The 27,652-nt window shown below is 42.5% G+C and overlaps 1 protein-coding gene and 1 non-coding gene across 3 annotated transcripts in view; one reads left to right on the top strand and one right to left on the bottom strand.

The window, feature by feature from the left end:
• Stac (SH3 and cysteine rich domain) overlaps nucleotides 1-27,652 on the bottom strand; it is a 137,437-nt gene that overhangs the window by 97,287 nt on the left and 12,498 nt on the right. The gene's annotated exons all lie outside the window — the stretch shown is intronic.
• LOC127690455 (U6 spliceosomal RNA) lies at nucleotides 17,515-17,621 on the top strand. Its single transcript, XR_007979143.1, has one exon. It is a non-coding gene; the product is annotated as a U6 spliceosomal RNA (small nuclear RNA).

Genomic DNA, 27,652 nt, shown 5'->3' with positions numbered 1-27,652 from the left:
GGTTGCTGCCTGGGCCTCTGCTGCCCCTGACAGGCTTTCTCATTTCTCAGTCTCCTCAGATCTATGCCCTGGCTCTGTTCCATTCGACTTTTCATTTTATTTCACACACACACACACACACACACACACACACACACACACACACACACATTATTTTAAAGAATTTTAAGCTCACGGAACATTGGCAAGAATAACCCAGGAGTACAGATCTCTCCCTTTAGCAGGACTGAATAGTTGTTAATGATTTCCCAATATTTGCTTTTCTTATTTTCTGACCCATTGATAAGGATTATGATAACGATTGCCATTACTATTGTTTTTAGGGGGTTAGACATTACACATTTTAGTCTTCAATGTTTTGGAATTCTTTAGTGCATATTTCTGGAGAAGAATAGTATTTCACTATGAAAATACCATACACATGAGTGCACATTTGTTTCTTATGTGCAGAGTTCAAAAACCAGACCAGTGATATCTCAAGAACATTAAAAAAATGAACCTTCCTTAGTATCTCATCTAAGATTCCATATTTCTCTTAGTTTTCATGTTCTTGTTCTCATTTGGCCTGAAATAGCATGCCAGTTTTTCTTTGACATTGGTGACATTTCCATCTTTAAAGAGCACAGAACTGATGTCTTGTAGAAGGTACTGTCACCCAAACTTATCTGGGGTCTCTTCACAATCCAGCCAATGTGGCACAGTTGAGAAGAGATGTCACAGAGGTGACACTGTGCCCTCAGTGTATAATATCACAGGCACAAGAAGCTTGGCTCTGTGTTGTATACTTATTGTGTTGTTAGTTCTTTGGCTCCTAAGTTGGAAGGAGATCTCTGAAAGGGGAGGCCATTTCCAATGTTTTCTGACCTTTTATGTCTCAGAACCCAAGATGTTACTGAAGCTCAATAAATCTTGCCCGAAAGAATGAATCCGAGCGTGACCGATTCTAAAACCCAGTGCAATTAACTACCAGGAAAAGGGCTTGCTAGCACTCTCAGTGATAAAAGTCCCCATACATTGGAAGTGGAGGATTTGGGGACAGGACAAGGGACAGAGAGGAAGAGAGGAAAAGCCAGGCAGAGGCTTCCTGCAGGGTGAGCCGCAGTTCATTCTCCTTCAGAAGTTCTCAGTCTAGAGTTAGGCCTTGGAGAGGTGTCCATGGATGAGGGGGAAAGAGGTTGGTGGTGGAAAGAAGGGAGAGAACAGGAAATCAGATTTGCATTTTGTTTTGGATGAAGTAGATTTTGTAGTAAAAGAAATGAGACCCTAGTGATCAACTAAGAGGCAAGAGCTGCCCCACGTTCTTAAAAGCTGATGAACAGAAAGATCCCTTCTCATTCTTTTAGCAGGGCAAGGTAAGAAGAACAAGGCTTTGGCTGAGATCCTGGCTTGGGGCTCAGGCCATCATAAATGCTTGCCCCTGTCTGTATTGAGAACATCTCCTTACTGGTGATATTGCTCACTAAATCTAAAATTACTAGTAGGGAGAGAAGCTGAACCCAAGCTTCTGAGTCCTCTGCTGGCGCTGCTGTCCTCAATTGTAGGAACTCAAGAGAAACGTAGGTCTTGCGAAACAAAGTTAGTTTATATTAATGCTGATGACTTTGTGTATCTCAGGCAATGAGTGCGGGCCTTGATGCCCCATTTTCAATTCACAGTGGAGCATCTCCATGGCTGCAGCTGAGCTCACAGAACTTAGCAAATGACTTCCTACTAAACAGCTCACAGCTTTCATGACTGCCTGGAGATCTGAGCCACAACTCCAATCACAAATCTGTGCAGAGCCTTAGCTGATACTTTGTCCAACTGAATAGCCCTAATGTGGAAGACAGTCACTGGAGTATCCTTTGCCAAAAGAATAGCAGAGTCCTTTTGGTTTTTGTCTTGGTTTGGTTTTGGTTTTAAAATGGGGTCTCACCGTATAGACAAGTCTGGTCTGAAACTCACAGAGACTCTCCTGTCTCTGTCTCCTGTGTGCTGGGTTTAAAAGGCATATTGATGCCTGGGTTTAAAAGGCATATGACACCATGAGTGGAGAGATGGAACAGATTTTAATGACCAGAAGGCAAATAGGGTAAGAATGCATGATCTGCTTGGACAAAAATGAAACTCAATACTACACATAATGAATATATGCCAATAATAATTTTAAAAGAAATATCCTAGAGTTAGATTTTATCAAACGAAAGGGGGAATACCAACTCATTATATATTATTTTTATGTTTTAAAGTTACACACTCTATTTACTTATTATTTATTTACTGTATGTATACATGTATGTGTACATGTATGTGTGTCGGTGGCTACATGCTTTCTGGTGTGTGTATAGGTACTCTGTCAACCTGCAGGAATCAATTCTTGCCTTGTATTATAAGGATCTTAGGGATCAAACTCAGGCTGTCAGGCACCAAGAGTCTGACCCCCAGAGATGTTTCATCTGTCCAAACTACTAACTTTGAACATTGAAAAACACACTTGATGTGCTCTGAATCTTTCAATTCAGTGGGTTCCAGGTTCTATTACCCATGAGAGCACAGCACAGTGATACAGTACTTGACGTTTCTCTTTCTTAACATTTAATTTGGAAATGATTTTAGTCATATGGGCAGGCAAAGTAGAAGCATCGCCCTATGCCTTTCATCGGGCTTTCCCCCTCCACCTCTGTTCATGTTTGACAGAACCATAGTACACCCACCACAGTCAAGACATGAGCGCTACCATAAAACTACCATGCCACTGCAGACATGTTGGAATGTTGCCTAGTGAAAAGTAGCGGGCCAGTATCCTTTCTTTCTCTGGACAGAAACCAGTCTTGTATTCCGCAAGGCACTTAGTTATATTCTGTCTTCGGCATCCTCCAGCCCATGGCAGGCCCCAAGTTTTTCTGTGCTCCTGAGCTCTTTCCAAGGCTTTTGACTAAAATTTTTATGAAATGTCCATTGGTTCGTTTTTATTCAATGCTTTCTCATTATTTGACAACATTAATCTGGGACTTCCTAATCATGTACAATAGTATATGAGCGAGCGTAAAACTGCTTACTGGGCCGAGGCTGGAGTTGGTAGGTCTTTCCAACCTACCAACAAGACTTCTTTACAACAAGAAGATGTAAACAAGACTTCTCCCTTTGTAATGAATAAGTGTCCTGTGATCATGAGAAGGCACACAGTTTATTGTACTGTAGCCTCTAATCAGGACCTCTTTGGAGGGGTGGGTGAATATTGCCTGATATTTTCCAATGGTGATGTTCTATTTCCTTTAGTCCTACTGATTTATTAAGCTGAACTATCAGATTAAGGTGTCCTCTTTTGCCAGAAATCCTTACTGTTTCTAGTACTTTCTTGAGGCAGAGATCTATAGTGGCTCACCAAAATCAATTTTCACATTTTTTTTCCTTGTGCGTAGGTGGTTAAAATATATTTTACAAAATGTCTTGCAGAAACACTCAGAAATGGCCCTGAGCTTCTGTTATAGGTGTACGGAAGTGCTGCATGTTCTTCTGAAAACAGGTGGCGGGGCTGTGCCTGCCTGTACTTCTTCCTGTCTTTCCACACTGGCCTCAATATGGATGTGGCGGAGAGCCTCTTCAACCACGGAGAATAGGGCCATTAAGATGTCTTGGAAGAAAATGGGCACTCAAAACTCAAAACACTACAAAGAGCAGAGCTGGTCTGCTAAACACATCCAGAAAGAATGGAGAGAAAAGAATCAACATCTAGTGTATTTATTATTACATCTTCTGGGATTTTTGTTTTCGCAACTTACCCTTACCCTCTAGTATACTTCCTGTACAAATAGCAACGGGAAGAACATTGCAGCTTCTTAGTGCCCTACAACCCTAAAAATGTCTAAGAGTTATAACACTGGAAGGAGATTTGCTTGGCCACATCAATGTGGGCAAGGACTTGCTATGTGATAAGGTGGCTTCGGGCATGGGATATTTGCAAAGTTGTGGGGAGAGTACAATATAGACAAAATTGAATCTTGAAGGGGGATTTTAGAGTGGCTTGGGTAGAAGAATCATTCAATGGTAAGGTGAAAGGCTTTCATGGGTTAAGTAAGAAAAAGAGGACCCAGGTCTAGCAGCAGAGATCACCATGTGTCAGGTCAATCTAGTGAAGAGACATCTTTTGTCCTGCTATGACGTGAGTGTCTCATGAGAATGTTCTAGTAGCAAAAGAGAATGAGGTGCCTGCTCACAGGAAGCAGTACAGTCCACATACCCAGAGGAACTCAGCCTCATTGCACACTTTTCTTCAGCAGAAGGCCACCCAAGGCTGAGGTCTGACACAAGCATTTGGAATACTGGCAAAGGACCACTGATAAGCAGAAAAAGCCAAAGCATTAGGAAAATAGGGGAAACTGAGGCACAAAACACTTGTACCTGGGACATTGTTAATAAAGGAGAAGTTAACTGCCGTGAATAGAGGTCACCAGGAAAGTCCCTCTATTACAAATTTTGTCTTTTAAGATTTATTTTATTTTAAATTCTCTCTCTCTCTCTCTCTCTCTCTCTCTCTCTCTCTCTCTCTCTCTCTCTCTCTCTGTGTGTGTGTGTGTGTGTTGTATGTGTATACATTTAATACAATTAATTGCCACGAGTTTATTAGAAGCCAAGCCTGTTGGCTCATGAGTTAGGTACTCAGGAGGCTGAAGCAGGAGGATCATGAGTTTGGGGCCAGCCTGGATTACACAGTGAGTTAGTTCCAGGCCAGCTTGAGCTGCGTATCAAAGTTCTGTTTCAAACATCACACAAACTAATATGCGAATTAAAAAAAATTGTCAGAAAAAGTCCATATAGTCAACATAGAATGAATTAAAATTAAAAGAACATGTAAAATTCCAGACACAAGCAGCAGGACAGCTGAGCAGGAAATAAATACAGTGGATGCTAATGAGTTATGTTTCCACAGAGTGAATTTCTAACAATTTAAAAGAGCCACCCCAAGACAGAAGAAACGCTAAAGACTAGACAAGCACAGGAAGAAAACTCCAAATACTAACAAAGGAAAATGCTTTGATAATCACACTAGTACCAAATCTAGAAAAAAGATTAATGAAGCCCAGAATGACGTACTTATTGGTGATCGCTAGATTGTAAACTTACAAGCCGTGTGTGCTGGAGCAAAATCTTCATCCTAGTACTCAGAATGCAGAGGCAGGAGGATGGCAAGATCAAGGCCAAGCCTGGGCTGAAGACTGGCTCAAAAGAAAATGAAAATAAAGCCCATATAAGGTAAGACTGTGTATCAGTTTTGTAAATGGTGGCCCTAGCATTTTTATTCAGTGAGCTCTACAAATAACTGTAAAATTTAGATGCAATCCCAATATTCTATAGATTCACATCTGAAGAGAATATTTTAAAAAATGCCCAAAACATCAAGGGCAATATTTTCAGCTCCATTTTAGACATACAAAGAAACTCACAGCTACCAAATAAGGTTTGCTGCATTGACCCACAAAGAAAGCCATTTTAAAAACTGTTTTGGTGGAGGGGCTTGAAACCTGAATATTTTACATTTTTGTCTGTTTAAAATCATATCAAATTATTCTGTTATGGTGTTATGTAGTATGTAAACTGTATCACTGTATATAAAGTATAGTTTAATTTTTTTTAAATATAGAAACAAAATACACATGGGCACATGTGCAGGTGTGTGTGTGTGTTTGAAATTAAATGAAAAACAGAACCACAAACAGGAGTGTGAGTCTGTGTAGAACTGTGAAGGCATAAAATGTATTCAAAACTGTCAAAGTGTATTCTCTTCTAGGCAATTCTCAGTTCAATTGAAAGTTTAATGTGAGAAAGGAAAACTAGTAAATTAAAAGGGCAGAAGTGACAACTGGTGCACACACACACAAAGTCATAAATAGACTTAGCCATTACCAATTCCAAGGGAAAACATTGGTGGGTTTCGGGATAAAATAGAAACCTTGCAATTGCTTGACCCTGAGATCTGCAGCATGATAAACAACTGTGGTGAGAAGCAGCTGGGATCTGTGACCGTCGGTCCCAGCAGCTAACTGTGTGGGTTCACACAGCGAGAAAATCAAAATGGAGGCTAATATCAAGGCTTGTGTCTGGTGTTTACTTACTCGCCTGCTAGGGAGCTGGGGCTTCTGTTTGTGCAAGAGATTCACTGATGTCTGATGGTGAAATGTTGGGTTGGTGTGTAGGATTTTAATTAAAAGGGAATAGAAACTAAGAACCAAGGAGCATGTCATGTTGCTTTTTGGTGGACACATGGAAAGCCAGGTGCCGATTCCTCACCCCATAATTAAAAAGCCCCCAGAGGCCAGTTAGGTCACTTGCACTAGAACACAAGGCCCTTGAGAGTGGAGTCCTGGGAGTTTTCTTCACCCTGATTCCCCAGGAGTACAGAGATCCTTAAAGTGGCTTCTCTCCGCACCTGGAGATGCTTGGCACTCAGCAGATGGCTGCCCTGGCCTGATATGGGCTGCAGAGTCCTGGATGTGGGAGAGTCAAAGCAAAATATCTAGTAGCATATTTTATTGATTGTTGAGTTTTCTCTTTTTTAAACTGCATCCCACGCACATTAAGTTATCCTCAAACTGCCTATGTAGCCAAGGGTGACCCTTGACTCCTTTCTACCTCTCTTTCCTGAATGTTGAGTCTCCAGATATGTGCATGCCCGGTTAATGCAGTGCTGGGGGGTGTGTGATCTCAAGGCTTTGTGCATGGTATGCAAGATTGTTAACTTAATGCAGTGACCAGAAGATGTTGGGTTACCTGTGTGGCCTGTGTTACATTTTTATTGGACATCAGGTGCTTGCCCAGAGCAATGACTGACACATTATAGACCCTAATCGATGCCGATTGAAGGAAGGAATACATGACTTAGTTTAAGTAATAAGTTCTGTGTGTTTACATTGATTCTGTCTTATATCCTTAGATAACTCAAAGGAAAGAGCGTCTTACTGGAAAGGACTAATTTAAGCTTACAAAGCAAGACGGACCACAGAACAACATTATTTACCTGAACAGATTTCATTGGTAGAACAAAGCCACTGAGTGCTAGCACTTTACATATGCTCTCTCAATGTACGTCCTGACCCCTCTAAGGAGGACCAGAATACCAACTTACAGACGACGCCACTGACAGGCAGAATGGCAAGGTCCTCTGTGAGAAACTGGCAAAGCAAGGCGTCAGTGCTAGAGCTGCTGCTCGAGCCTCTAGAGCCACCCTCATCCCGTGTTTCAGCCATGGCCCCCAACGGGGTCCCCAGCCTGACGTCCACCCTGTGTGCCTACTGTCGTTCTGTCTGAGGATGCTCTTTCAGAACGTCACCTGCTCTGCTAAGCTCTGCAACAGCTAGAGCTTGTTTGTGTCTTCTCGAGGCTCCTCTTGACTGTGGACGTCCCGAGGCCCAGGAAGGTTCTTATAGTCCTAGTGATCCATACTGACATGTCTGGTACACAGGCAGTGCTTAACAGACAGCTGCTGCCCGGGTCATTGAAGATGCTAAGCCATCACCATCATTCCAGCCAGAAGCAGGTGTTCCTTGTCTGCCATGTAATGCTCTCACACCAAGTAAGCCCCTTATTTCAGCTCCTGTCACAGTATCATCAGTTTTCACCTGTCACACCACCTCAGTGCTGGTTTATAGTTACTGTCATCTTGATATCGTTTAACGTTGCCACGGAGACCCACCTGTGCATGTGCCTGTGAAGGATTTTCTAGGCAGAGTCAATTGAGAACTGAGGTGCATCCCTAGTCATCATGGATGTTGGAGGGACCTCTCATCATTGTAACCTTATGACCTGATTCTGGTGCAACAGTCTCCTAGATTGAGCTGCTATGGTTTTATTGGCTAGAGCAGAAATATACATGACTGGCACGAGTCCCTTCACCCCTTATGAGTATATCCTTTAAGAGACTAGTGGGAACATTTGGCAGTGGTGTTCTTGGACCCTGGTCATTCTTCCAACTTGGATAGGAATACATTCTGTGTAGTTGATGAGTATCAAGGAGTTTGCTTTTTATTAGGAGGAGGGGGCGGAAAGGGAAGAGAAAGCAGAAGGTGGCTGAATGGTTGGTATGACATGGAACCTCAGAGGAGACAACAGGGGGGTTGGGTTTGTTCTCAGAATGATGGAAAGTCACTGTTGACTTTGAGTAAGTAGGATATTAAAAGGGCTGCTAAATATATATGGATGAAGCCAAGCAGTTTTATAGACAAATGACAGTGTGTGTGCCAGTTCTAACCAACTTTTTGACATGGCCACGTGATGTCATTCACAAAGTTCTCAGTTGAAAACCATGTAATACATATATAAGAATAGATTCTGTGTGTGTGTGGGCAATGCTTTATGTAAGTATATGACTTGTGTTTAGCAATAAGCTCAGAGTAGTGGCCATGGATTGTGGGTTGGACATGACCAAAGTTGTGGCAGGGGAAATGATACGTAGTGACATGGTCTTGACACATTTTGGCCTTATAACCCTTTGTGGGCCTGATGTCTGGAGATAGGCCCTGACAAAGGGTCAGAAGGCAGTGGTGAATCTGGGATTTTGGTTGGTGTTATCTTCTTTGGGGAGAGGACTGTCAGCACGAAGAGGAACATCTGGCATGGGGAGAGATGGACAGCAGGCAAGTGGTCTTCATAGATTATCTTTTGAGATTGAGGTCATGAGCCCCCAGGATGGGAGAAGGGGGTAATATAATAACCATAGTTAGACTTTTTTCTAGAAATAGGCACAAAGTATCCATCCTTTTGTGGCTTTTTGTCCCCAGCAGTGAGCTTGTGGCTCCTTAAAATGGAAGTCATTTGTCCCCACATGTGGTGAGTATCTCTGTATCTGTCATACCACTGATAATAGAGGAGGTTTGAGCATCCACGTTTAACCCTGGCAATCAACAATTCAGTTATCTCCTTGCCTGAAGACAGAGACAGAGGCTCAATTCTGGCTACCGAACGGGCACACAGACACCCTGAAGCCAACAGGAAAAGGCAGGAAGAGGAGTCACTAGGAAAGACACCTAAATCCAAACAAAACTTCAACACCCTCAGGATCGGTGGTGTCTCCAGCCTAGGCGATGGGGAGGGACAGCTTCTCTAGCCAAGAAGTCTGCCAAGCTGCCAGTAGACTTGCACATTGTGTGGGGTTGATTTTTAATCATTCAACTTATGGAGAAAAAAAATCCACGTGCTAGCTGGTATCAGGGTGGCTAGTAGATATCCCTATGAGACAGAAAGTGACCCCATATTTCCTAAACATCTGGTCCCTAACAGTACACTGGACAGTTCTGAGGAGTGAGATGGCAAGTTATCAGAGAGATCTGTGCATGACAACATGCATTTGAAGGGAAAGACAAAGATCAATAGTGAATTCCATACACTAACTCTAATAAGACTTGGGTTTTCCATCTTCATTTACTGCTGAGCAAATCAATGGATTCCCAAGAAAACAAATATGCTTGAATAATTGCGTTGACATAAGCAATGCTTCAGTTCATTCAGGAAGTAAAGTCATCACCTGTAAGATTTCCTCCAATCCAAAAATACACAAATATGTACATAAATGAAGACATCATGGAGTGCAGGAGCATCAGAAGTGGCAAAAGCCTCCAGGGAGCTGTCTCTCTCTACCAGTCCAGCTGCCTGGGTCTCAGTCCTGGCTTTGATTCTGAACAGCTCTATTAACTTCATTTGAAATGGAAAATATAGGCTGCTGAGCTAATTCAAAGCAATAATCCCATAAAGCCCTTAGCACAGAACCTGGGACAGTGTGTCAGTGCAATAGGCACCAGTTAGCTTCACTTCCTTATGTGCACAGATGTGTGTAGTGGCAACATGTGTGTGCAACTCACTGAATCTGTCTTCACATCGACACTTTGATGAGCTCATGCCCAACATGAATACCAGAACACCTGCACAGATCAGTGAGCACACACAGGTGTGCACACACACAGAAAATGCATTCAGACTTCTCATTTCCCCAGCGCCCATCTTGCCTGCCTCTGTACTTGATAACACTCCATCTTAATGTTCTTCAAGAATGGAAAGATTATTCTGTCTTCTAAGAGCTGGCTGTTCCTGCTATGCGGTCCACGGCTCACAGCCTGCTGCCCTCTTGAATGAGTGGTGAATATCCCCAGCAAGTCATTTTCTCTAAAAATAGACCCACCCCAGCTAATCTGTACTGTGCTTCTCATCTCCATAAGCCTTCAAAGAAAAGAGCAGAGTCCATTCTTAAAGGGATTTCATGCTAAGCTAGCAGAAGTAACATGCCTTGGTGACACAAATAAACCTCTGCTCAGAATCTGCAGACTGCTCCACTTTCAGCTCTCCTGTTACTGGATTCATATAAAATAGAAGTGTAAGGCAGGTGGATTTCTCTAGACACTGCCAGTTGAATGTTCATTCTGTCTGGCTTTATGGGGCCATTTAGCTAAAGTCGTTCACCTTGGCAATTTAATGCATGACTTGCTTTGGTGATTTCTTCCTGAAGATGTGGGTGGGTGGATTTAGGGAAGGTAACAGTCAAGACACAGTCTCTTTATAGGATCTGATGACTTTTTCCTTACCCCTACAAGCCTGTTAGGCTTATTTTTTATTTGTTTTTTGATGGGCACGGACCCTTGGCTTTCAGGAAGCAAGGATCACATTTATTCAGTTCACATCCACCACACTGCTGAAGTTTTGAGTTTTTGCAAAACCAAAACAATTGCATTTTACATGTGGAAGCTCGGCTGTTGGTCCAGTGTTAATGGGGATGAAACATGAATCCCACATGTCCCAGTGACCTTGGCATAAATCAACTCAATTCTGATTTGGATTGGTCTTCTCTATGGATCTGGGCTTGGGGCATCAAGTCAGGATCTGATATAAAACCATGACTATCTCTTTGTCACATGAACTTTCAAGACGGAGAATCTGAACATTTATAGAGATGCAGCAAACCAGTATTTTCATAGCTTTAGAAAGCTGTTAATTCAAATCAGGAGCAATGGATTTAATATACTGGTGACACTGACATTGTTTGATTGGAGGAGAAGCTCCTCTCAACATTGTGGCTTTTGTTATCATCATCATCATCATCATCATCATCATCAGCAGCAGCAGCAGCAACAGCATGAACTTGAATCTTAGAACCTCTAACTCAGTGAGGCAAGGGAGTCAGAGTATTTTGTGAGGATTCATTGTGCACTATGATAGGTGGAATTAAAGATTAATATGCACTTACAGAAATCACTTAGGTGCCCATAGTTGCAAATACTGAACACGCAGATTCAACTTGGCTCAATAATAGCTATTGTCTCCTGTATACAAGGTCCTGATGCAGGGGGTTCTAGGAATGGCTCTTTAGCAGTTGAGTAGTCTCACTGAGGACTTGGGTTCTTTCTATCATCATCTTTGACTTCTTCAACCCAGTCTGGTTCAGAAAGATGTGACTGTCTATTGGCAAATATCTAGTAATAACAGCCTCTTCATCAAGTCTGTTCTTATTAAACCCAGGAAAACCTTTCCCTTGTAATTCTCACAGGTTTCATTGGTCAGAATTGTATTGAATGTTCCTCTTCAACCAATCTCTTCCAAGGAAAATGAAATCATCAGGCTTGGCTTAGAGCCATCAAGGTTTGCCTCTTTGATGCTCGGGCTGAGAGAATTTCATACACAGAAAAGCTGGATGTGGGAAGAGAGAAGGATCTCATTAGGAAAGGAAGAGGAATGCAGGGATGAAGAGCATGAAGACCCTAGCTCTTTACGCACACAGAGACTCCTGGTGGAGAATGAAAACTGCTGGTGAGTGGAGACAGATGGATAGAAGACAATAAAATCTCACTGGGGCAAGAATATATAATCCTTCATCTACAGTGTGGAAAGACCTGAGAATACCTTGGGTTGATATCTCTATTGATTGTATTACAGCACCTAAGGGAGAGCCCTCTGAGTAGAACTCCATTAGGATGAATAAGAGGAGTGTAGCACCTTCTTCTTGGCCTTGACAAAACAAGCTTGCACATGAGGGAAGAAGGGATGGCATGTGACAGGGTTACAGGGTCCCCTGTAGCTACCTGGGCTGGCTCAGATGATATTGTGGGCTTTAGCCATAAGACTGCAAGGAGACAAACCCTTTCCAAAACCAGGGAGCTAGGAAGAAAAGCTCAAGTCTCAGAGGAGGCTGACATCTTGGTTGTCATGTCAACATATCTCGATAAGAAGCTAAGCACAGAGCCACCTCAGCCTCACTTCTTGCCCATCAAAGTGTGTCCTAGTAAATCTCTGTGGCATTAAGTTTATAAATCTTTGATTCTAAAAATGTCCTGTCTTTTCCTTTTTCCTTGGCTTAGAGTCTCTCTCTCTCTCTCTCTCTCTCTCTCTCTCTCTCTCTCTCTCTCAGAAACAGGGTTTGTCTTAGTCACTCTTCTGTTGCTGTGAAGAGACACCATCATCAAGGCAACTCCTATTTTTAAAAAAAGCATTTAATTGGGACTTGCTTACAGAGTTTAGTCCAGTTACATCATGGCTGGAAGCATAGTAGGACATATGGCACTCGAGCAGCAGCTGAGAGCTACATCTGGATCCATAGACAGACAGAGAGAGAGAGAGAGAGAGAGAGAGAGAGAGAGAGAGAGAGAGAACCAGACAGAGACAGACAGACATTGGGCTGGATGTGGATTTTTGCAAAACTCAAAGCCCCAGTGACATTCTTCCTCCAACAAGGCCACACCCCTTAATCCTAATGCTATCAAAGAGTTCCACTGCCTGGTGACTAAGCACTCAGATATACGAGCCTCTGGAGGACATTCTTGTTGATTCCACCATAAGGCCTCATTATGCAGCTCTGTCCAGGCTGGAGCTCAGTATGTGCATCATGCTGGTTTCAAACTCACAAAGATCCACTTGCCTCTGCCTCCTCAGTTCTGGGATCAAGAGTATGTGTCACCACACCCAGATTCTTAGAGATTCTTCATTGCCTTTCACATGTTTTCTTGTGACCTGCAGATTTATTGCTGAACAGTGTGTCATCCCTGGTGTGGGGGCAACTGATGAAGTTTGGGTTTTACAGTTTCATCACAGTATGGAATTGTCCTATTAGTCATGGGAGGTTCAAATGACCATTTTAGATAGACTTTCAGACATGCTACTAATAATAGCAGTCTTTTCTGTTTCCAAGATAGACACTGCTTCTCTTTCTCAAACTTGGACTTCCAGAAAAATGCTGAGTGACACTAGGAAAGCACCATTCCTGTCTCATCACCTACAGTGCATTAACCAGCACAGAAGGCAGAGGCCAAGGTGGTCTGGGGGCTATCCAGCAACAAGTGAATGACTGCTAGTTTACCAGGGATCTTTTGATAATAAGAAATTCCAATTAATTCAGCATCAGTGGAGCCATGGTGTATTGGTTGGTTTTGTGTGTCTACTTGACACAAACTGGAGGTTTCACAGAGAAAGGAGCCTCCTTTGAGGAAATGCCTACATGAGATCCAGCTGTTAGGCATTTTCTCAATTAGTGATCAAGGATAGGAAGGCCAACCCATTGTGGGTGGTGCCATCCCTGGGCTGATAGTCCTGAGTTCTCTAAGAGAGCAGGCTGAGCAAGCCAGGGGAAGCAAGCCAGTAAGGAACATCCAGTAAGGCCTCTGCATCAGCTCCTACCTCCAAGTTTCTGCCCTGCGTGAGTTCCAGTCCTGACTTGCTTTGGTAATGATCAGCAATATGGAAGTGTAAACGGAACCATTTCCTCTCCAACTAGCTTCTTGGTCGTGGTGTTTTGTGTAGGAATTCAAACCCTGACTAAGGCACACAGTAATGTCCTTCTGCTTTAAAAATGAAAATAGGGGTTGAATACTTTTTCTTTCTGCATGTCTTGAGCCATACCTTTTAAATTTTTCTACTTTTATTAAGATTCATTCTCTTTGAATCTGAGACCAATGAGATATTTTAGAACCAGGTTGGTGATTTTGAATGCTTGTTGCAGGCTTTGGCTTTGGTTTGAACCTGTGTCCTTTGGTGGCTGTCTTTTTCAGAGCTACCCCAATGACCTGACCCTGGACTGCAGCTTGAGTACACCCTCACTCAGATTCCTAAGTCATGATGCCCTTGACTGACTCTGTCTGCTGCCTTGCTGCTTCTCATTAGGAAAAGGTCATTGGCTTTTACATTTCTGGAGACATTTCAGGATTTTTCTCAACTTTGTAGTTGGCAAATGTTACTTTGGTTTCTCTATTCACATTTTCTTTTAGTGTTATTGTTCATTTTTACTGTTGGGCATTTATTTGGTTCATTTACAATGAATACATACATATAATTTTCTTTTCCCTGTTCTTCTTTTCTTAGATTATTTCTTCTTCTTCTTCCTCTTCCTCTTCCTCCTCTTCCTCTTCCTCCTCTTCCTCCTCCTCTTCTTCCTGCCCCTCCTCTTCCTCCATCTCTTCCTTCTGCCCCTCCTCCTCTTTCTCCATCTCTTCCTCCTCCTTTTTTTTTCTATTGTCTACTTGCTCTACTTTGACTCTGATTTTCCCAATGGGGGAAATTGGAAACCTGTGTCTACCTTTATTATTTAGATTTTATTCTATGACAACTTCACAGCTTATCTTCCATTTTACTGACTCCACCTTTAGGTTTGTCTATTTTGCTTTGAGACCTTGCATGGATTTTTAAAATAACATGATTAGTTTATTTCACACTTAATAACGTATACCTTTGCCTTTCTGAAAATTCATTCTTAGCCACTGATTGTCTTTTTTCTTAAAAAAAATGAAAGTAGACATCCATTCTTTTGAGGTGCCCACAATCCCTGTGTCCCTATCTCTCACTTCTCTGGATGGGTATTTGGTTTTGTGCTCTAGTCATTTGTAGTCACACACTAGGTGTTAATTCACACTTAAAGGTGAAGGACTGACTTATTCATGTGAGAAGCCTGGTGGGTTTTCTGTGTAGATAAGGTTCTGACTAGAATCATCAGAGTTCAGGAGGCCAACAGACAGACTTTGCTGCTCCAGGGAATGTGAGTGGATCACACATGGGGATATGTGGATGGCTCCTTGTGGCATTTGGAAACTCTCATTATCCTTGAGTTGAGCTATCTTCTATCCATTACTTGTGACAGTTGAGGAATGTGCTTGGGTTTGTTCCCTCTACCTGGTCCTCGAGTTCTGTCTGGATGGCCTCCCAGGCTAACATTGTTCATTCTTTAAGTAGACATACTGAGCCTGCATCCTTGGGCATGCTATGAACTGCTGTTAGCTTGCCTGCATCTGTAAAGTGAGCATAAAACAGGTGCTGTCTGGGAGAAGGGCTGTGAGGGTGAGCTGAACCAAGGCAGGAACAGCGATGTGTTCTCTTTCTGTGATACTACATTTGTACTTTATCATTACTAGTTTTAATAATTATTATGGCATTATCTGTACCATTTGTTAATTCTTTTATTTATTAATATAGTTCTATTGAGTTTATACGCCTGCTTTGGCCTTGAAGGGAATTAAATTTGGATGCAGAGGTCAATACCTTCCTTACAAGCTTTAAATTGCTACAGGAACACAGACACGGAAAGATTAAGCAAAGGAACAAGTCAACAGGGTCCCAGAGCCAGAAATGAATTTTAGCGTAGACTCCAATCAGCCATGTGGTGTGGGCAAGGAACCTCAGTGTACTCAGCCTCTGTGCGTCCGGACTTCCCTCATGTGTAAAAGGGAATCAAATAAAGTGATATGTGTAAGCCGGCATGCACAGTCCATCCAAGGGAAATGCGTACCCACGGCCTGTCTCATTCTCTTATTCTGCCTGACTCTGCAGTACAGAACGACTCTAGGCTGCTCCAGACACAGGGTTTTGCAATTATGTAAACCCCAGGTTTCCTGTAACGCTCACTGTTGTTGCCATTGTGGGGTTCATAAAGATCTTCGAACAAGGAGTTTCTATTTCCTTGTACAAGATTCCCCACAATTCACACAGGCCACTGTGCATGCCGTTGCACAGTTCCCAAAAGAACACATGTCTCCATCTTCCCAAGGCACAGAGAAGAAACATGTTTCAGGATGCTGAGAACTGCAACTGGGGAACTCTAAGATTACTCAGGGCTCTTGTGTTCTCTCTCTGTCTCTGTCTCTCTCTCTGCTCTCTCTGTCCCTCTCTGTGTCTGTGTCTGTCTCTGTCTGTGTCTCTCTCTGTCTCTGTCTCTCTGTCTCTGTCTCTCACTGTCTCTCTCTCTGTGTCTGTCTCTCTGTGTCTGTCTCTCTGTGTCTGTCTCTCTGTCTCTGTCTCTCTCTGTCTCTGTCTCTGTCTGTTTCTGTCTGTCTCTGTCTCTCTGTCTCTGTCTTTATCTCTGTCTCTCTGTCTCTGTCTCTCCCTCTCTCTCTGGATCATCCTTACCCATACTCCTAAAGTGCTTGGCTTAGATCTCCCTAGATGTCGCCAGACTTTTTGCAGCACCTTTATCTATGACTCCAAACCGACACAATTGCTATCCTCTACCAGGGTCTTTAGGTAGATTTCTGCACAGTTTTGGAAGTGAAGCAATGTAGAGTCTTTTTGTTAATGACTTAGAAAGGCAGGAGATTTTTTTCTTAGAATAAGACAGCTCTAGGATTATGCTGTGGAAGGCACGTTATGCCATGGTTAGACTATAAGGTATTGAATGTGAACTCCCTGCCAAGGAGATCCATAGCTTGGTGCTCCCTTTTCCCTACAGCCCAGCAATGAACAGTTTTGTCCTTTATTTCTACAGGGTCAGGATGTTCACTGCTTCTACAAGCCAGGGTAAGTCCAGTTCATTTTAGACAGAGGCCGCAACTCCCAAATGGATACAACTTCTTGAGGGGGCCAGTCTGCTGTAGGAAGCCAGATTTCTTTAATCAAATCTATAGCTTGGTGAGCAGCATAGGAGATGGAAGGCTGGGCCAATCCAGCATGGCCACTGCAATTATCTATCTCCATGCCAGCTGAATAAATGCTGGCCATCTGTGGGTGACAGAGCTGAAGCCAGAGCCCTTATGTATTGAGGAAATGGTTTTAGTCCAGCTTGGATCTGAAGAACACCTGCATGTGTACATCAGGCATGCATCGTTGATGTTCAGCCCAGGGCACTGATGCTCATGGTGGCATCTGTACCAACAGCAGCTCTGTCATGATTTCTGCTATGCCGTTTGGTTGCCTATTTAGGAGGAAGCAGACATCCCTGTGACTAAAAGCCCTCAACTCCATCTGCCCTGTTTTTTGAAACAAGTTTTTCTAATAGTATTGTAAACTGTAGGTCATGGTGAAGGGACGATCCTGCCCTGGATGATGGACTACAGGCAGGAGTCTTCATGGAGGGGAGGAGCTACGGATCTCACACAATCCTCAGCCAGAGCCTTATTCTTGGTCTTCAGCAGCTCTGCCATACTGATCTCTGTCCCTTAGAATAATACTTAACTTATGTGGCCTTTCCCTCTATGAGACTGCACACACACACTCACACACACACTCACACACACACACTCACACTCACACACACACACTCACACACATGCATGCATACACATACAATAAGATTGCATGCATGCTGTGCTCATTTCGGCAGCACATATACTAAAATTGGAGTGATACAGAAAAGATTAGCATGGCCCCTGCGCAAGGATGACACGCAAATTCGTGAAGCATTCCATATTTTTTCAGGCTAATTTTCCTTATGAATATCGATGCAAAAATACTCAATAATATTCTTGCCAACCGAATCCAAGAACACATCAAAACGATCATCCACCATGATCAAGTAGGCTTTATCCCAGGGATGCAGGGATGGTTCAATATATGGAAACCCATCAATGCAATCCACTACATAAACAAACTCAAAGAAAAAAGCCACATGGTCATTTCATTAGATGCTGAAAAAGCATTTGACAAAATTCAGCATCGTTTCATGCTAAAAGTCTTGGAAAGGACAGGAATTCAAGGCCCATATCTAAACATAGTAAAAGCAATATACAGCAAACCGGTAGCCAACATCAAACTAAATGGAGAGAAACTTGAAGCAATCCCACTAAAATCAGATACTAGACAAGGCTGCCCCCTCTCTCCATATCTTTTCAATATAGTTCTTGAAGTCCTAGCTAGAGCAATCAGACAACATAAAGAGGTCAAAGGGATACAAATTGGAAAGGAAGAAGTCAAACTATCACTATTTGCAGATGATATGATAGTATACTTAAGTAACCCAAAAAACTCTACTAGAGAACTCCTACAGTTGATAAACAACTTCAGCAAAGTGGCTGGCTACAAAATCAACTCAAACAAATCAGTAGCTTTTATATACTCAAAGGATAAGCAGACTGAGAAAGAAATTAGGGAAATGACACCCTTCACAATAGCCACAAACAGCATAAAGTATCTTGGGGTGACTATAACCAAACAAGTGAAAGACCTATATGACAAGAACTTCAGATCTCTAAAGAAAGAAATTGAAGAAGATCGTAGAAAATGGAAACATCTTCCATGCTCGTGGATTGGCAGGATTAATATAGTTAAAATGGCCATCTTGTCAAAGGCAATCTACAGATTCAATTCAATCCCCATCAAAATGCCAAGTCAGTTCTTCATAGAGCTAGAAAGAGCAATTCTCAAATTCATCTGGAATAACAAAAAACTCAGGATAGCTAAAACTATTCTCAACAGTAAAAGAACTTCTGGAGGATTCAGTATCCCAGACCTCAAACTTTACTACAGAACAATAGTGATAAAAACTGCATGGTATTGGTACAATGTCAGGCAAGTGGATCAAAGGAATAGGATTGAAGACCCAGAAATGAACCCATACACTTATGGTCACTTGATCTTCGACAAAGGGGCTGAAAGCATCCAGTGGAAAAAAGATAGCCTTTTCAACAAATGGTGCTGGGCTGGTTCAATTGGAGGTCAGCATGCAGAAGAATAAATTGATCCATTCTTATCTCCTTGTACTAAGCTCAACTCCAAGTGGATCAAGGACCTCCACATAAAACCTGACACACTGAAACTAATAGAAAAGAAACTGGGGAAGACCCTAGAGGACATGGGCACAGGGGAAAAGTTCCTGAATAGAACACCAATAGCTTATGCTCTAAGATCAAGAATTGACAAATGGGACCTCATAAAACTACAAAGTTTCTGTTAGGCAAAGGACACCGTCAAAAGGACAAAATATCAACCAACAGATTGGGAAAGGATCTTCACCAACCTTAAATCTGACAGAGAACTAATATCTAATATATACAAAGAATTCAAGAAGGTAGACCCCAGAGAACCAAATAACCCCATTAAAAAGTGGGGTACAGAGCTAAACAAAGAATTTTCACATTAAGAACTTTGGATGGCTGAGAAGCACCTTAAGAAATGTTCAACATAATTAATCATTAGGGAAATGCAAATCAAAACAACCCTGATATTTCATCTCACACCATTCAGAATGGCTAAGGTCAAAAACGCAGGAGACAGCAGGTGTTGGCGAGGAAGTGGAGAAAGAGAAATACTCCTCCACTGCTGGTGGGATTGCAAGATGGTGCAACCACTTTGGAAATCAGTCTGGTGGTTCCTCAGAAATCTGGGCATGACACTTCTGGAGGACCCTGCTATACCACTCCTGGGCATATACCCAGAGGATTCCCCGGCATGCAATAAGGACACATGCTCCACTATGTTCATAGCAGCCCTATTAGTAGTAGCCAGAAGCTGGAAAGAGCCCAGGTGTCCCTCAACGGAGGAATGGATACAAAAAATATGGTATATTTACACAATGGAGTACTATTCAGCCTCCATAGAAACAATGAATTCATGAAATTCTTAGACAAATGGATGGAGCTGGAGAACATCATACTAAGCAAGGTAGCCCAGTCTCAAAAGATTAATCATGGTACGTACTCACTGATAAGTGGATATTAGCCTAGAAACTTTGAATACCCAAGACATAATCCACATATTAAATGATGTTCAAGAAGAACGGAGGAGTGGCCCCTGGTTCTGGAAAGACTCAGTGCGGTAGTATAGTGGAATATCAGAACAGGGAAGTGGGAAGGAGTAGATGGAGGAACAGGGGGAGGGAAGAGGGCTTATGGGACTTTTGGGGAGTGGGGAGCCAGAAAAGGGGAAATCATTTGAAATGTAAATAAAGAATATATCGAATAAAAAAAGTTGCATGCATGCATCCATCCATCCATACAATGAGACTGCAAACATATATACATACACGCATACACAATGAGATTGTATATATGCATACATATATACATGCATACAAATGCAATGTGAATGTATGCATACATTCATACATGTACACACATACACACAATGAGATTGTATATGTACATACATGCAAAATACACACACAATGAGATATGCATGCATACATACAAACATACATCTATACACAATGATATTATATGTATACATACACCTATACAGACATATACACATAATGTGAATGTATACATACATTCATACATACACACACATACACAAAATGAGATTGTATGCATGCATACATACACACAATGAGATTATATGCGTGCATACATACAAACATTCATATACACACAATGAGATTGCATGCATTCATATATATACATATATACATGCATGCATGTATACTCATAATGAGATTGCATGCATATGATACAATGTATTGGATCCATCCATACATCCATACATACACAATGAGATTGTATGTGTACATCCGTACATACACACAATGATATTGTATGCATACATACATGCATGAATACACACACATACACACACACTTATATGAACACACACACACACACACACACACACACACACACACACACACACACACACACCAGGGTTCCATTCCAACTGTGCGACTAAAGTTTGACTGATATAAAGTTTTAAAAGCTGTATATATTGTTTTAAGACAGGGACAGCTATGGGGTAGGCTTTTTGCTGCAGAGCTTGTGGGTCAGCTTAGGCAAAGGGGAGCCCATGGTTGCGTTCTACCTGCTTTCCTTCCTGCCCTGCAATCATCTCCAGACAACCCCGAGGAAACATATGTTGCTTCCATGTGGATGATGTTCTGCTTTTAGAGACCCTCTCTTAAAACAAGGGACGAGGTCCTAAGAAATTTAAGTGCCACACTTAACCCAGCTCTAGCAAGTGGAGGAAGCTGCCTTCCAGGTCAGACCTGTATGGTTTGACTAATGTGGCTGCTTGCTTCTCTCTCTTCATCCTTTCTTTCTTCATTAATGACTATTTATTTTCTTTACATGCATGTGTGCACTCTCTCATCTGAGTGCATTGCCTATGGAGTCAAGAAGAGGGGGTGGGACTCCTTAGAACTGGGTTAAAGGTGGTTGTGAACTGCCTAATATGGGTGCTGGGAATCAAATCCAGGCCCTCCGCATGTGCTCTTAAGTCTTGAGCCATCTCTGTGGCCCCTTACATTTTTTAATTTTAACTTTTGTTTAGATGTCACTGGAATAGCCAGCCTTATTACAAAACTCACGGGTTGGCAGGGACAGTTTAGCCTGGCCACGGTCAGACAAAGTCAAAGCTGCTGCTGATCCCATGAGTCCCCTCTGTCCTGCAGATGCCACTGAAAGTCTGGAAAGCAGATACATGGGCTCAGGAAGCTCAACAAGGCTCTGTACAGTTGTCCCAGCAGGCTGTGCACATGTACAAGGGAAGGTAAAATGAAGAGCCAGGACGGATCCTGATAGAACGCTAGATGGCTTAGCATTTTGCTTTTGGCTCCTGATGTGAATGTTTAATGTGGCTGACAGCACCAACATTTGAAACTGATTATCAGTTGTATACAGAAGTTGTTAATCAGACAGGCTATGGAAGAAGCCACAGTAATCCAAGCCACGAGAAGAGAATAATAAATATCATGAGAACCTATATAGTTTCTCAGACAAGTTGATGCAAGATGCACCGAGGCGATCTAGACAGAGGGCTTCACATAGTGACTGGAATCGGCTCATCTGAGGGACTTGGGAGATGTTTTCCCGGGTAACAGTGTTTTTGTGGAAGCATGAGGACTCAACTTCAGATCCCGAGCACCCTTGCACAAATCAGAGCTCTGGACAACTATAAACCTAGAATTGCTCTGTGTGTGTGTGTGTGTGTGTGTGTGTGTGTGTGTAGTCAGGGGATCACTGGGGCTTTGTGGCTGCCCTCCCAGATCCAGGTTCAATGAGAGACACTGTCTCAGTGGAATAAGGTAGAGAGACTGAACGAACAGGATACCTGACAGCCCTCTCTGGCCTTCCAGACATGCACGGGCATGTGTGCTGACATGCATATGTGTGCATATACCAAACACATATACCCCACTCTGACACTTGAGAAGTGTCAGAGTGCAGTAGGCAGAGCTGTGGTCTGACATGAGTTCTCCTGGTTGTACTTTGTGGGTTTTTTTCTTGTATTCATGGTCAGATATTATGAAGCATACTTTAGTTTTCCAAGTTGGATTTTCGGTGGTAGTGGTGGGTTTTGTTTGTTTGCTTGTTTGTTTCTTTTCTTTTTTTTCCTCTATTTTTACTCAGGCAACTTTTTGGGGAACAGTATTTTGGCCACTTTATCTTATTGACTATGTGTCTGAATAGAAGAGACAGAGGCTGGATTAGCACCTCACATCTACACAGGAAGACTACGGTGAAACTTCCTATCAGTAGACTGATCACGCCACAGTTAATTAGAAGGTCCACCAAGGATGGTGAATAGCAAGCTGATCAATACATTAATTATCTAGCAAAGATGGACTAATTAAACAAATGGATACCAGAAAATTCAACTTGTGTTTTAAAGAAATGCTAATCATATCAGGTACACAGGATCTGATAAGTCACGTATGAGCCTGTGCTCAGGATGGGGTGTAGCACCCTCAGATCAGAAAGCACCAAAGGGGAAGAAACACCAAGGTTCAGGGAAATGGAGGCTGCCACCAGAAGGAGAAGACCAGACTGTAGGAAGGGGGACATTAAAGGAATCAAAAACCGTGAGGATGTTTGACAAGGCTAAGACAAGAGCTCTGCTGTAAACTCAAACTTCTCAAAGCCTAGCTCTCCATATTGGGAAGAGAGCCCATGTGAGGTTGGCAAGTGACTGTGATGAAGACATTGGGTGGAAGAGCTTGAGAGAGAAGATTTTTATAGGAAGGGACAATAATACGGAAGCAGAAGCGAGTCTGTGACCCTCAGAGCCAGGTCTCAAGAAGGAGAGCCACCCTTGGAGAGTCCTACAGGGGAGGACTGGAAACCTGAGTAGAGTGAGGGGCACACCTGTGGGAAACTGAGGCGCCTCTGAAGCTGCTGAGAGTGGAGGGGAGATGCTCAACCCAAGAGCTGACTGCACAACAGGTCACTAGCAGATGTGAGACCGGAGTGGAGGTGGTCCCTGGAGAGGAAGGGATCCCCAGAGCTACAAGAAGTTCCTGGCAACTACATTCCTGGGTAAAGGTTATGACTGGCTTTGTTTCCATGGTCCCAGAGTCATCTTGTTTGGTTGAAATGCATAGTGTGGTGGGGGGAGGAAAGGATGTGGGTGGTGGTGGAGGCCACATACACCTCAGTGGCTCTTTACACTTTCTTGAAGTCACATTGGAAGGCAAGAACGTAGCAGCATTCCTGGACCTTCTGAGTACCTCGGGCCCTTCTCTAGTCTCTGTCAAGCATCTCACTTCAATCCTTTGTTCTGTGACCATAGCTGCTCTGAATCTGAAGAGAATACTCTGACCAAAACACTTGCCATGAGGGACACTATGACCAAGGTCACACACATACTCTTCATTTTCAATTCTATAAAGCAGTTACTGAGAATCTGGAGGACTCCTGTTTCCCAAAACTTGTTGTCAAACATCCTGCTCTGGATTCCTCAGGACCATCTAGGATGGCCTCTGGCTTTCCAGCTTGGTTGATGATATAGATGAAGAATTTCTATGGATGAGAATACAGAAACTGAGGTAAGGTGACATTTGAGTTAGGGAGACAGGGGGATAATGACTTTAGTTAAGTATGGGTTGAATTTAAGATACAAGCTTCAAGAGGTTGTACAAAGAGCAGAGGAAATATGGTCTAGGACTCTAAGGAAAGTTGGCCAGATTGGATACGTAGAGTTAGGGATGCTCATGATTGAACATGCAGGGATGGGTCGAGCTATCTAAGTAAGTCTAGAAGGACTTAGAGGATGAGAGGGGTGTGGGCTGAACAAGGTGTCCAAGAACGGGACAGCAGTAGAGGGTGGGCAGAATACAAAGTGTAGGAAGGAGCAGAAGGGGAAAACATTAAGATCAGACACTGTCTGTATAGTGACAGGCTGTAACCAGGAGGGTGGGCATCTGTGGAGAGAGGTGTCTATTCTCTTAATAACATAGTGATCTGAGCAGTGGTGGTGACTGCTTCCAGTTCTAGATCCAGACCTGATGGACCAATTCTATAAACACAGAGAGCTGAAGGAAGGGTGTGCTCAGGGCGAACACCCACCGGGGCCTTCTGGAGCTAAGGTGGCATGGACTTCCGGGAGGGTCCTGTATGTGTCTATAAACCCACCCAGAGATATTACAAAGATTCAAATGAAACAGTTGTTCTGGAAAAATAAAAATTAACAAATTCAACTGAAGCCAATTTGGATTTAAGAAGAACAGGATAAGAAATGTTTTCAACTTTTATTTTGAGATGGTACTAGGTTTAGACATCACTGGCAGCTGTTTTCCTCCAAACATTCATTAGGAGAGAGGGAGAATTCTAGGCTCTATCAACAGTTCCATAGAGAGAACCCAATGCATCCATGGACATCTTCCAAAATCATTTTTTTAAGTTTAGCATATTTTAAAAAATGAAACGTGACCAAGAGCACCAGGCAACAGATAGGAAATAATCTCTCATATGTATGTAGATTCAAAAATAACAATGCACTGGCAATCATACCATAGAAATTTATTAAAAGAAAATCCCCTTGGCCAAGTAAAGCTTGTGCCAAGAATGTAAGAAAGAATTTAATATTTAAGGATATCTATTAATATAAGACACCAGATAAAGGGGACAACGGACCCAAAGCAATCCCTTGACTTAAATACCGGACACAATTCCACACCTGGTCCTGATGGGCATAGCTCTATGTGCAGGTACATATGGGACACATGGCCAGCCATATGATCTGCTGCTAACACAAAGACTATCATGGCTTCATTGTTAACATGACCCCGGAGTGTGTGGTTTGGATAAGAGGGATCCAGTGGAATGAGAGTTGAACTTGCAATACTTTTTTTTCTCTCTCTCAAATGAAATTACTGATCTGCAGAAGTTTCCAGAGTGGTGAGGGATCTTAGGAGGATTAAGGTCATCCCTCAGTACCAGCTACACGACACTGAAAACTCCAGTGACTCTGTTAGCAAGTCAGCTATGAGCCTGATGCCTCCCGTAATAGTCATGTATTTGGGGGAGTTGTAATTTCCCTAATAACTGCACTTACCTGGCCCTTTAAAAAGAGGGCTGTAGCTGCAGGTAAAATTATGATCATAGCTGCTGTAACTACCCCACACTAATATCCACTAGTGAACAAATCCAGGTGCCCCACATCCACTAATTACCTCCACTCTGATGGCAGTGCTGTGGAACGGGTCACAAGCTCACTTTACAGAAAACATGATATAGCTCCAGAAAGGGGGGGAGTGTTAGCTGGCATCACAGAGCCATAGTAGGATTTGAACATAGTGTCTGACTCTGAAGCCCAGTGCTCTGGACCAGTCAGAAACACAGCATTCTATTATTTATTGCTTTTCTTCTTTCTCCCCCCTTTCTGTTTCTCTCCTCCCTCCCTCCTTCACTTCCCCCTCTGTCTCTGTGTTTTGTGCATTTTTTGCACTTATGTGGGCACACCTGTGTGTGCAGGTTCCTTTGTATACTTGTGGGTGGAGGTCATGTCCCCTGTCTTCCTTGATTACTCTCTACCTTACCCAGTGAGGCAGGATCTTCTAGTTGGACCCTGAGAGAGCTCACAGATATGCTCACAGTACAGCCAGCCAGCTCGAGCTGGTGATCCCTTGTCTGTGCACTGGAACCACAGGGGGATTTCTATGGCTTCCAGGCTTTCCTGTGGGCTCCAGGGATCTGAACTGCCATTCTCACACATCCTGGGTAAGTACGTTAACCACAGAGGCATCTAAACAACCCTTCTTCATTTTCTCAACTAAACTTCCTTGTGGATATTAGAGTTTGCAACACTAACATCATAATGCCGTATGATATGACAGTCAAGTCTGTCCTCTAGTGAAGCCCATTTCACACGTGCTTCAGTGTGACAAGGAAAATCTACTTGCTTCGAGAGATTGCCCTAAGACAGAATCACTTCCTCTGCTCTTCCTCACATTGCGTCTGCTACACAACACCGTTTGACCTGCATTTCCCTATTTCTTCTCCCACAACCACATGATGATCCACTCACTGTTCTGTCTCCTCCTCTCTCTTCTCCTTCCCATTCCCCTCTCTTCCCCTCTTTATTAAAATAACATGAGATCATGCAGTATTTTTTCTTCCCCTGGACCCAATGTCCTCCAGAATCACTCACACTATGACAATAGATATCTTCTTGAAGACTGAATTATAATTTGTCATACACACATATAAAGTGTGTGTGCACATGTGTACGTGCATTCATGACTGTGTGCACACACATCTCACAGTCTCACTATCCACCTACCAACTGTTGAGACCATATCTGGTTATGAACACAGGAGCACAGGCACCTTTCCAAGGTGGTGACTTTGGTTATTTTTTTTTTCCCGTGGTGTGACTTTGTTATCTTTGGGTCACATGTTCTCTCCAGAGTCACTTGTTAAAGCCTAGATATCATGGGATGGTAGGAATAGGCAAGGCCTTGGGGAGGTGAGAACCATGCAGGAAGTGAACTCTCAAGAAAGGACCGGTATTCTCATACAAGCAGTATCCAGAAGTGACCTTCCCCTCCCTTCAACATGGACATTTAGAAGGCATGCACCATGTCTAAACCAGGAAACAGCCTCACTAGCCCTGCCTCTGATTTTTCCTTGGACATCTGCTCTATAGCCATGAAAAGTACCTTTCTGATGTTTGTGATGTCACCGTTCAGTTTCTGGTGTTGTGTTCTAGAACCCCGATACATACCAGGAAATATCTGAGAATCATTAGAATATGTATATATACTGTATATGTATATGTATATGTATATATTTAAATTTCCAAGAATTTCTGAAAGTAATAAAACTATTTCAAAACCAAATAAATGTATTCTATCCCTGGATCAAAAGTTCCTTACTGTGAATAATTTACTATGATACTAATAGACATATCACTTAGTTACTTCCAAAAATATTAGGATTCTTTAATTTTTTTGTTTTTTTTCAGTTTAAAATAAAGTGCAACTGATAAATGAAGCATCTTAATTTTACACACTCATGAGTTAGCATATGATATGCAATGTCAATAAATGTATGCATTACATATTTAAATGCGAGAACACATACCCACCTCCTTATATCTTTATCACTTTTTTAATATAAAACGTGTCACTGGGCAGGATAAGAAGTCCTGGTGAGCTCTTACACAAGAGGGTGCCTATAAATAGTGATTGCACATAGTTTATTTTTTAAAAAGGATTTTAAATATTTTCCCATAAAGAATATTTTGGCCAAAGAGTTATTTTTGGAATGAGAATATAGCTCAGTGATAGAACCTTCGCC

Source organism: Apodemus sylvaticus, chromosome 7 (genome assembly GCF_947179515.1).
Source record: "Apodemus sylvaticus chromosome 7, mApoSyl1.1, whole genome shotgun sequence".
NCBI classification, from domain to species: domain Eukaryota; kingdom Metazoa; phylum Chordata; class Mammalia; order Rodentia; family Muridae; genus Apodemus; species Apodemus sylvaticus.
This window is presented reverse-complemented; position numbering and strand designations above follow the sequence as displayed.